The sequence below is a fragment of the Stegostoma tigrinum genome, unplaced genomic scaffold (genome assembly GCF_030684315.1).
Source record: "Stegostoma tigrinum isolate sSteTig4 unplaced genomic scaffold, sSteTig4.hap1 scaffold_110, whole genome shotgun sequence".
Taxonomy (NCBI): domain Eukaryota; kingdom Metazoa; phylum Chordata; class Chondrichthyes; order Orectolobiformes; family Stegostomatidae; genus Stegostoma; species Stegostoma tigrinum.
In genome coordinates, this window is record NW_026728061.1 from 952,629 (window position 1) to 963,529 (window position 10,901).

A 10,901-nucleotide genomic window follows, 5' to 3' on the forward strand; every position below is an offset into this window, starting at 1 on the left:
ATTTATCAAGGTGACGGTGTCGAAATAGGACAATAAGAAAGATTTTACAGAAACAGAACAGTACAGTAGGAACACGTCGCACAACATGAACTTAAGATCATGGTTGAGGCCATCTTCATGGACATGGAATTTGGCAATCAGTTTCCACTCAGTGATTCTGCTTTGTCGTGTATCTCAAAGGTCACGTTGCATGCTTACCCGAAGTTCGGAATCTTAACGTACTTTACTGCTGAAGTGTTCCCCAACTGGGAGGGAACATTCTTGTCTGGCAATTGTTGCACAGAGTCCATTCATCTGTTGTCTTAGCGCCTGCACGGTCTCACTAAAATACCATGCCCGGGGCATTCTTGCCTGCAGTGTTTGAGATCGATAATGTTGGCCGAGCCACATAAGTATCTCCCTTTACATGGTGGGTGGTGGCCCCATATCTGATGGTAGTATCCATGTCAATGATCTGACACCTTTCAGAGGTGCCAGTGACAGGGCTGTGTGGTGTTGTGGTCGATGTTGTCCTGAAGGTTGGGTAGCTTGCTGCGAACGACAGCCTGATTAAGGTTTGGCACTTGTTTGAAGGTGAGAAGTGGAGGTGTATGGATGATCTTGGCAAGGTGCTGGTCATCATCATTGACATGTTGAAGGCTCCGGAGAACACGGTGCCATCACTCAGCTCTGGGGAAGTACTTTATGATGAAGGGTACTCGATAGGTTGCATCCTGTGTCTGTCTTCTGAGGACGCCGTTGCGGTTTTTCGCCGTGGCACGTCGGAAATGGTGAGCCTCTGTCTAAAAATAAGTCTCTGTCAGTGATCAAAAAGTGTTCGATGGTGTGAGTAAAATGTTAACAGCTGAATAGCAAGGGAAGGTATGATTGATAATCCGAGCAGAGGAGAAAGGGAGATAATTACAAGAAAATAAAAAAAAATAAGATGGTGCTGGAGAAAAACCAAATGGTTTTGTTACTCCTGCGGAACATTAAAACCCATTTTCAGCACTTATTCCGGGATTTTAAATGAATATTTTTTAAAGTTATTGCCCTCATCTTTGAGCAGCCCACCTGACTGCTAACTACTCTGTCAGACGCTGAATAAATCTGGGAAATTGCTTCAATAAATCCAGTCGTTTCTGTTACAGATCGTAAGGAATTCTCATTTGGCTGACGAGACACGATCAACACTTTGTCTATTCTGCGTGCAGGGTCTCAGCGGCAATCTGAAGAGACTTTGTACAACTGGAGGTTTCACTGTTTTAAGAAACTGTTGCCAATTTTACTGCTCACATCGGTCAGTGCATTGGAAGCCTGCAGAGCCGGCAACTGATCGAATTGGGGGGAGCTGGTTACATTACAACTACATTTAAACTCTCTCCCAAATGAGAAAGGCCTCAAATATTCATCACAGTTTCAAGGAAACTATAAATGACATATGGAGTAATGAATTGAATTATTGGTGATGTTTAATCCGTCTGTTAGGATTACAGAACAAAAGAAAATTGCTGATGGTTCAAATCTGAAAGACGAAAAGTAAATGTGAGAGACACCCAGCAGGGCAGAGTCTAATCTATCGGCACAGAATCTCTCCGCCCTCAGAGACTGGGGTTAGAATCTTTAGAGCAGAATAGACTGAGGAATGGTCACCGCACCTGAAAAGTTAACACAGGCTTTTTATTCACAGATGCTGCCAGACCTGCTGAGCTTTTCCAGCAAATTCTGATTTTGTTATACACTGAGGGCTGGGGGAGAGGGGAGGGTGGGAGGACATGATTGTGATTAATACATTTATGAGGGAAATAGACAGAGTAAACAAGAATGAAACTTTCTGCTTGGTGGTGGAATCAGTATCAGGTTGAGGGTGGCAAGGATTAATGATTAGAGGCAGGCAGTTGAGATGAGATGTGAGGAATTTTTTTCACTCAGATAGTGGGAATCTGAAACTCACTGCCTGGAAATAAGGGAGAGGTGAAAACCATCATAGCATTCCAATCTCGTTAGATGTGTAAAATAAACACTGAAAGAACTGCAGATGTCAAAGTTCTGCAGGTCTGGCAGCATCTATGAAGAGAAATCAGTGTTAACTTTTCATGTCAAGTTTCCCTTCCTTAGATCAATTCTCTCCGCAGATGGTGAGAGACGTGCACAGCTTTGTCGGCAATTTCCATTTACGTTGATGCCATTTCGGACACGTCTCTGGGCAAAGAGCTGGTAATGACACGTGTATAGTTATTTGACTAGCACTGATTCGATGGGCCAAAGCATCTTTTTCTCTGCAGTGGACTCTGAAACTGGGTGAATGGTTCAGGTTGGTGAGCAAGGGCACGGGGAGAGGTGGGGAGGGGAAGTGAACAAAGGAATGTGCAGGTGAAGGTTGGGAGAATTTCACTGACAAAAGTTTTCATGTTGTGAAATCAAGGGGAGTGGTGATGGAGAAGTAGAGACGAAAGAAATGTCTGATATAACAAGGTGCGGAGCTGGGTGAACACAGCACGCCAGGCGACATCAGAGGAGCAGGAAAATTGACGTTTCAGGTCTGAACACTTCTTAAGAAATGGGGGAGGGAGAGGGGTCTCTGAAAGAGAGTGGGCAGTGATAGAATGTAGGTAGTGGAATGGACCGGGTGGGAGAGAAGATGGACAGGTTAAGGAGGCGGGTATGAAGCTCGTCGAGGTGAGTGTCAGAAGGAAGTGGGGATGTGGGTTGGTCAGTGAGGAGGGAGGAGCGAATAGGTGGGAGAGAGCATGGATAGACCAAGGAAGCAGGGTTGAGGGGGTACTGTTCTTGGGGTGTGGTCAGGGTTGGGGAGATTTTGAAGCTTGTGAAGTCCACATTAAGACCACTGGGCTACAGTGTTCCCAAGCAGAATATGAAGTGTTGTTCCTTCAACCTTCGGGTGGCATCGTTGTGACACTGGAGGAGGCCCGGGATGGTCATGTCGCCAAGGGAGTGGGAGGAGGCGTTGAAGTGGTTCGCGACTGGGAGGTTTTTTTGCCATGAACACAGTGTAGTTGCTCCACAAAGTGGTTGCTGAGTTTCTGCTTGGTCTCCCTGATGCAGAGGAGGCCACATCGGGAACAGCGGATACAATATACCACATTAGCAGATGTGCAGGTGAACATCTGTTTAGCGTGGAAGGTTTTCTTGTGGCCTGGGATGGATGTGAGGAGGGAGGTGTATGGTAAAGTGTATCACCTCCTGCGGTGGCAGGGACGGGTACCGGGTGAGGTGGGGCTAGTGGGGAGTGTGGAGTGGACGAGGAAGTCGTGGAGACAGTGGTCCCTCTGGAAGGCACATGACGGTGGGGAGGGAAATATATCCTTGGTAGTGAGGTCAGATTGCGGGTGGCGGAGAATGATGCGTTGAATTCAGAGGTTAATGGGGTGATACGTGAGGACAAAGGGAATTATGTCTTTGCTTTTATTGTGGGCAAGCGGTGTGAGGCCTGAGGTGTGGGAAACACTAGAGATGCCATTCAACCACTGTTTGGGGGGGATGTGGTAATTGCGGCCCTTGAAAAACAAGGACATCTGAGATGTCCGGGAGTAGAAAATCTCATCTTGGGAGCGGTAGAGGAATTGGGAATAGGGGATCACATTCTTGCAGGAAAATGGCTGAGAGGAGGTGTAGTCTCGGCAGCTGTGGGAGTCGGTGGGCTTGAAATAGATATTAGTTTCCAGGTGGCTCCCGGAGATGGAGACAGAGTGGTCCAGGAAGGAGAGAAAGGTATCAGAGATGGTCCTGGTGAACTTAAGTTTGGGGGTGGAAGGTGTTAGTAAAGTGGATGACCTACTCGAGCTCCTCGTGGGAGCACGAGGCGGCACTGATACAGGCATCGAAGTAACAGAGGAAGAGGTGAGGGATGAGGCCAGTGCAGCTGTGGGATAGGGACTGTTCCACATTTCCTACAAAGAGGCAGGTATAGCTTGTGTCACTATGGCCACTCCTTTCATCCATAGGAAGTGGGAGGAGTTGAAGGAGAAGCTGTTAAGATTAAGGATGAGAGATAATGGGAACTGCAGATGCTGGAGATTCCAAGATAATAAAATGTGAGGCTGGATGAACACAGCAGGCCAAGCAGCATCTCAGGAGCACAAAAGCTGACGTTTCGGGCCTAGACCCTTCATCAGAGAGGGGGATGGGGGGAGGGAACTGGAATAAATAGGGAGAGAGGGGGAGGCGGACCGAAGATGGAGAGTAAAGAAGATAGGTGGAGAGGGTGTAGGTGGGGAGGTAGGGAGGGGATAGGTCAGTCCAGGGAAGACGGACAGGTCAAGGAGGTGGGATGAGGTTAGTAGGTAGCTGGGGGTGCGGCTTGGGGTGGGAGGAAGGGATGGGTGAGAGGAAGAACCGGTTAGGGAGGCAGAGACAGGTTGGACTGGTTTTGGGATGCAGTGGGTAGAGGGGAAGAGCTGGGCTGGTTGTGTGGTGCAGTGGGGGGAGGGGATGAACTGGGCTGGTTGAGGGATGCAGTGGGGGAAGGGGAGATTGGCTGGTTGAGGGATGCAGTGGGGGAAGGGGAGATTAAGGATGAGTTTGGTTACATGGATATAGGAGTCAGTAAAGGAGGATTAGTCTGGCCTGCGGGATAGGAAGAAGCAGAGGACGTTTAGACCATCTGCATGGAGAATGCAAATATACAGGGATTGGACGTCTATGGCAAAGATGAGGTGTAGAAGGCCAAGGAATCGGACGCTTTGGAGGAGGTGGAGGGCGTGGGTGGTGTCCCGGACGTAGGTGGGGAGCACCTGGACTGGGGGGAGGAAATAGAGTTGAGATAAGTGGAGATAAGTTTGATGGGGCAGGAGCAGGGACGATGGGTCAACCAAGTCAGTAAGGTTTGTGGATTTTGGGAAGGAGATAGAAACGGGCGATGTGGGGTTGGAGAACGATGAGGTTGGAGGCTGTTGGTGGGAGGTCACCTGAGGTGATGATGTTTTGGATGGTCTGCGAGATGATGATTTGGTGGTCAGAGTGGGGTTCTGATCAAGGGGACGGTAGGGGGAGGTGGTAGAGAGCTGACACATGGCTTATATTTAAGTTATCCTTATCGGAGAAATATACATAGAATACTTGTACACAGAGCAACAAATGTGCCCGAGAATATCAGAGTCAATGTGTGAGCCTCTTCAAGAAGGGCAAGGTGCCTGACTGTCTTTGTTCAGTTGGACAGATTCACGCTTCATTCTCCCCTCCCTTCTAAAGGTTCATAATGCTGAGACTAGGTTTTTTTTTCATTCCCAGCAACTGCAGTGATTCGGTCGGTGGGGTTGGTCAATTGACACATGCCATGAGCAGCTTGTCGACTATTTTACCTTCCCGTCCTGTTTGCTGCTCTCAGTGAGGCCTTGAAAGGATTTTCATTGCTGCAAATCAAGAATGCAAAGCTCATTTCGCTTTCAACGCCACGAGAAAGTTTGGTTTGGAGCTCCAGCACATGGCTCACAGCCTCACCGCCTCACTATGGTTGCCCCTGCAAATGTATATCCTAAAACATGTCAGCTTTTGTGAAGGTTTGTGCTTGTTCTATCATGACAGGTAGTGAGTTGCCTTTTCCCTTCTTTGCAATCTCAGTGAAAAGTTCTGCTGTCCTTGCTTTGACTCCTGACATAAACAGCCTTTGAATTTTTTTCTCCGTTTTCACCCGTAGTCAGGAGGATTTGAACCTGCGCAGGAATAACCCAATGGATTTCGAGTCCATCACCTTAACCACTCGGCCATGACTACTGCAAGACAAGCTATGCTATTTATCTTTTGAGGTGGCTTTCCGAGGCCAGTCGCGCTGTGGATGAATTATTTCTGGGTTTGCTTGAATCCAATCACTTCACAGATTTTCAAAGTGTTAAATTTGGTACATGGTGATGCAGGTTGTTTCATCCCAATGCATAAAATAAATGTTCATTTACCGGCAAACATATAAATTGCAGGGAAACAAAAAAGCTCAGCAGATCTGGGAACATCTGTGGGCAGAGAATTTGAATCAAAGGTTCAGAACTTCTTCAGAACTCTGTTTTCTCCTTTCAGTCATGCAGTTTCTGTTTTTGTTTCAGATTCCAAACATTTCCCAGGTCTTTATCGCAGCTGTTAAAGCAACATCGAAATACCTTTGTGGTCACTCACCGGACAAGATTTCCATTTGGGCAACATTTTCCTGACTACATTAAAACCCATAGCTGTACAGTCAAAAGGGAACTGGTAGAGTGAGAACAGCACTTGTTCCCTCCGCAGTGGCTTCAAAGCGACAATTTCACATTTCACCCTCAAAAGCAACAGCCAATTGCACCGCAGAAAATGGCGAGCTCTTGCAGCAGCCCTTAAACTGAGCTTGTGGTGAATTCAAACTTCCTCGCTTGGCAGGATAATTATCCTGTATCGACTGTACTTTTCCAAAATAAAACCTGGGACATACCTTGAGGAGACGTGAGAACAGTCTGATCCTACCCTCTGCAGGCCCATCCACATCAGTGGGAACCCGCTCCCCTACAACCGGCCCGTCTCCCTTCAACCCTTTCAGTGTCTTGTCTATTCCTGAGTTTTCTCGTTGTCCTGGAGCTGAGATGAGATTTGAATTCCTGATGTGCAGGAACGAGAATCCTTTCAATGTCTCAGATCAGTTCATGTCTCGAGAACATCCAAGTCAATGTCCCGGGCTCAAAGAAGTGGCAGGTGTCTGGACTGTTTGTGCTCAGTCGGAAAGTTCACTCTTCATTCTCCTGTGATTCCAGTTCCCAAAAGGTTTCTAAAGGTTCGCAAAGCAGGAGGCTGGGTTTTCTGTTTTACTTCCTTAATACTTTTTTTCCCCACCGACTGTCAATGTTTTCCCAAAATCTCTTGCACCATGTCAGGAGGTGAGGAAGTCCCATTTGGTGGACAGAATCCTGGGGCTGGGAATGTTCGCTTTGGAGCAAAACCAGAGATTTCCTGGGGCTGTATCTAATGATGGGGTTGGGTAGGAGTGAGGATGCGCAGGTTGATCGTCAGGAGAAATTGTGCCAATGACAAAGGTCAGTTGCCAGAGGACTGGGATTGACGATATTTCATGAAAAACAGCAGTTATTCCGGATAATAACACAGCATACTGCAGAAACTCAACAGGTCCAGCTGTATCAGTGGAAAGAGAAACAGAGCTCAGGTTTTGAGTACAGTTAGATTCTTGTTCAGAAGGTGTCTTTCCTGAATGCCAGCAAACTACCAGACCTGAGAAAACAGGTTTTCTTTACAGGATTCAAACCTGTGTGGGGAAACTCCCAATAGATTTTGAATCCATCGCCTTAACCACTCGGCTATGAGCTACCTTCTAATATTCCTCACGAAACAGTTCGAACAGGAAAGGTGAGTATTCGATTCGTGATGTCTGTGCCACCACCCTAATATTTACTGCCACCCTGTACTTGATCGGAATGGAGTAGGCTGTTGTGGGAATGAATTGATTTAAACACATAGAGGAGAGAGAGTCAATGGAAAAGATGTTTCCATGAGTGGAGAGATTAATTATCAGCGCAATGGATTGAGAAAGAATTATGTCCTTGTATTTTTATTGCACCTTTCACCACCACCTGAATCACAGCCAATGAAGGACATTTGGATCAGATTCCTCTTTGGCAAATCTAATGTGCAAATCAGGGCTGTTGGTTTAATTAGGGGTCTAAAAACAAAATGTTTTAAACACTGACAGCTGGCACCGGAGACACCAGCGAGTTCACGCTGAACTTTGGAGGCTTCCGGTGCTCTGATTTATCCCCAGGTGCGTTAACTCACGGAAACGAGTCGCCCATTTAAATCAGAGATAAAGTGGATGTTCTCACACACAGGGAGAAGCAAATCTGTGGAATTCTTGACAACAGAGGCTGCCAAGGCGAGGCATATTCAAGGCTGAGATGGACATTTAGTCATTTCGGGTTCACTAATATCTTTTTAGGGAAGGAAACTGCCATGCTGGTATGGTCGACATGTGACTCCAGACCCACAGCAATGTGGTTGACTCTTTACTGCCCTCTCTGGCAATTAGTAATGGGTGATAAATATTGGCATCACCAAACATCTCCCTCATCCTGTCTACGGATAAAGGATCTGCAGTCCCTGCTATCTCCTGTTAACAGCATCCTGCTTTGTACTTTTCTGCAATACATTTACTGCACAACATCAGATTATCACAGGCCCGCTTTCTCCACTTTGAAACGCAGGGCGATAATATGAATCATTTCGAAACTTGGAGAGAGAAAGTTCGCTGGTGAAGGTGTTTCTGGTGTAGGAACAGGTGTGGGAGTGTGTACAAGTCAGGTCGCACGGATTAGTGTCAGTAAACTGGTTGGCATACAGGGTTTGCATCGCTCAGGCGTGGGTGCAATTCCCAGTCGGGAAATGAAGATTTATATCTCTTCCTGTTAACTGTAGGAATGAAAATGAGTCCCTGGTTATGCACAGAGCACATACCCTGAATCTACCAGAGTCAGTCCAGTGAGAGTTTGCCTTCATGTTGAAGGATAATGGCAACAGATGCATGGGAATATGACCATCACAAACTCCCTTCATGTATCTCACCGTTCTCAGTTTGAAATATGCCGCTGTTCCTTCAGTGTCACTGCTTCTAAATCCTGGAACTCCCTTCCTCATGGCATCAACGCTATACCTACGTGCCAAGGAGTTCGAGTGTTCAAGAAAGTAACTCGTCACCTCCATTTGTGGAGTAATTAGGGATGGGCAATAAATCCAACCCAATGGAATGAAACCCTATCCCAGGCATCAGGGTTTAAGCTGCAGCTTCTGACTGAACACCTACAAACGGTCAGGAACACGTTCAAAAGCAAAGGATGGGAGTAAAACAAAAGTGAAAGGCAATGATGGCTGGGAAGGGCAGCAGGGGCATGAGGCAGGAAGTAAGTGTGGTGCAAGGCTCAGTATTGGTTCCAATGGGTCAGGCTTGACAGCTGCTCAATTAACCAAAATGAACACATTCCTCTTGTTAGGTTCCCTCAGCGTGTGTTACCATTGTTAATGGTCCCTGAGAGGATGAATCCATGCTCTTTATCCAGTTAGCTTAAACAGGAGAATATGTCAGCTTTGAACCAAAGCAGGAGGAGATCGTCTCCTTCCGTGTATTTTCACGGGAGAATATTCAGCTGTGAACGGTCCGTGTTGAAGAGTGGGGTTAGACTGAAATTCTCACTGAGTAACACTGATACAGGATAGTTCCCCAAGTTACTGTGATTGCATGGTTAAGGAAATGCCATAATGGATGGGTAAAAAAACTGTGTAGTGAACAGGCGATTTTGAATTAAAATCCCAGCGGTGCCTGAGCTTTACACTGAAGATTCCTTGTTTAAACTTCTCTGAAATGCCATATTGTTGATGTAAACAACAGTTATTTTTCCCCCTTTATTCATTCATTGCATGAGGGTGTCACTGGTTCTGCCAACATGTATTGTCCGTTGCTAATTACCCACGATTATTGCGGTGGGCCTGGAGTTAGATGTAGGCGCAATCAGGTGAGGATAAAAGATCCCTAAAAGATATTTGTGAACCTGATGGGTTTTGGTTCCCTGATGATGGAATCAAGGTCATCACTGCATTGTAAATTCCGGATATATTTGGAACTCAAAGTCTAGCTTCTTGCAGGGGAGCAGGTATTTGAACATCGGTCTCCAGAACATTAGCTGGCTTTCTGGGTAAACAGTCAAGTGAAAATACCGCTCGTCCATTGCTTCCCGTGTTGGAGGAGAGAACTGAGCATGGTTCCTATGTTTGAGTGCAGACAGTTATCATTCGGTGCTGGCACCCCGTCGCCTATTTTCTCCCCATCAGGGAATGGTTTCCTGCTCATAATTAATTCATCGTGAGGTTTGGGAGGAATAACAAGGTGAGGCAGATTAACTGCAGATTTACTGTGGAATATTGTGGTAGTGAGACAGACACCAGGAACTGATCACTCTCATTCTCTGCTGTCACCATTCATTCACTTTACACCAACAGTGAAAACATCACTGTAATTGTATAATTGTGGCATTTTGTTTCTTTATGGTGGATTAGGAATTCTATTTCAAAGTTGAAACACTCATCATGTTTTGAGGGAAGAAATGTCTCCTTGCCTCAGTCCCTAAGTGACAGAAACACTATTTGGAGAATGTGAGCCCAGTTCCAGGCTTTACACTCGGGGTGGGAGTGGTGCTTGTGGTGAGGAAGCCTCTCAGCAGCTCCACTCTCAAACACTCCCCGATTTTCAAACTTGCAAAGAGCAGCAATGGGAAATAAGGGAAATAGACGGACGGAGACTCGGAAAATATAAAAGAGGGTGAGGTGAATACCCACAGACAAATAGAGATGCATATTGGGGTAGACACTAAAAGGGCCAATTCTCCATTCGACACTGCTGCTAACTAACTGAAAGGAAAAGGCAAATAAAACCATTTAAGCAGAGCCTTTCACCACCTGAGGGTGAAGCAAGCAGCATTACAGCTGATAAAAGCCTGTTAAAGTTGTAAAGTTGACGACTGGAAAGTCATGCAATATTTTGATAAATATTCCGATTCAATAGATAAAAGTGATAATTTCCGTGGCATTATACTATAGGAGGTCATAACTGACCTGGTTCTGACGAACGGTCAGTAGATCTGAAATGTTAACTCTATATCTCTCCACAGATGCTGCCAGGCCTGCTGGGTTTCTCTGTCAATTCCCGTTTTTGTTTCAGATTTCCGGCATCCGCCGTTCTTTGTTTCATGTTAGCTTGAATATCATTTGGGACACAGTTAGTTACCTCACAGGCCCTTTCCTTTTCTTCACAGGGGAGGTGATACAATCCATGCAATCGATTGTTGGAAGAACCCATCCGGTCACTAATGCCCTTTCAGGACAGAAACTGCCCACCCTTATCTGTTCTGGCCTACATGTGACTCCAGACTCACAGCAATGTGGTTGAT

The 10,901-nt window shown here is 46.3% G+C and overlaps 1 non-coding gene across 1 annotated transcript; it reads right to left on the reverse strand.

Annotated features, from left to right (window-relative positions):
* Positions 1-5,630: 5,630 nt before the first annotated feature.
* Positions 5,631-5,712, reverse strand: trnal-caa (transfer RNA leucine (anticodon CAA)). Its single transcript has one exon. It is a non-coding gene; the product is annotated as a tRNA-Ser (tRNA).
* Between the last annotated feature and the right edge of the window lie 5,189 nt (positions 5,713-10,901).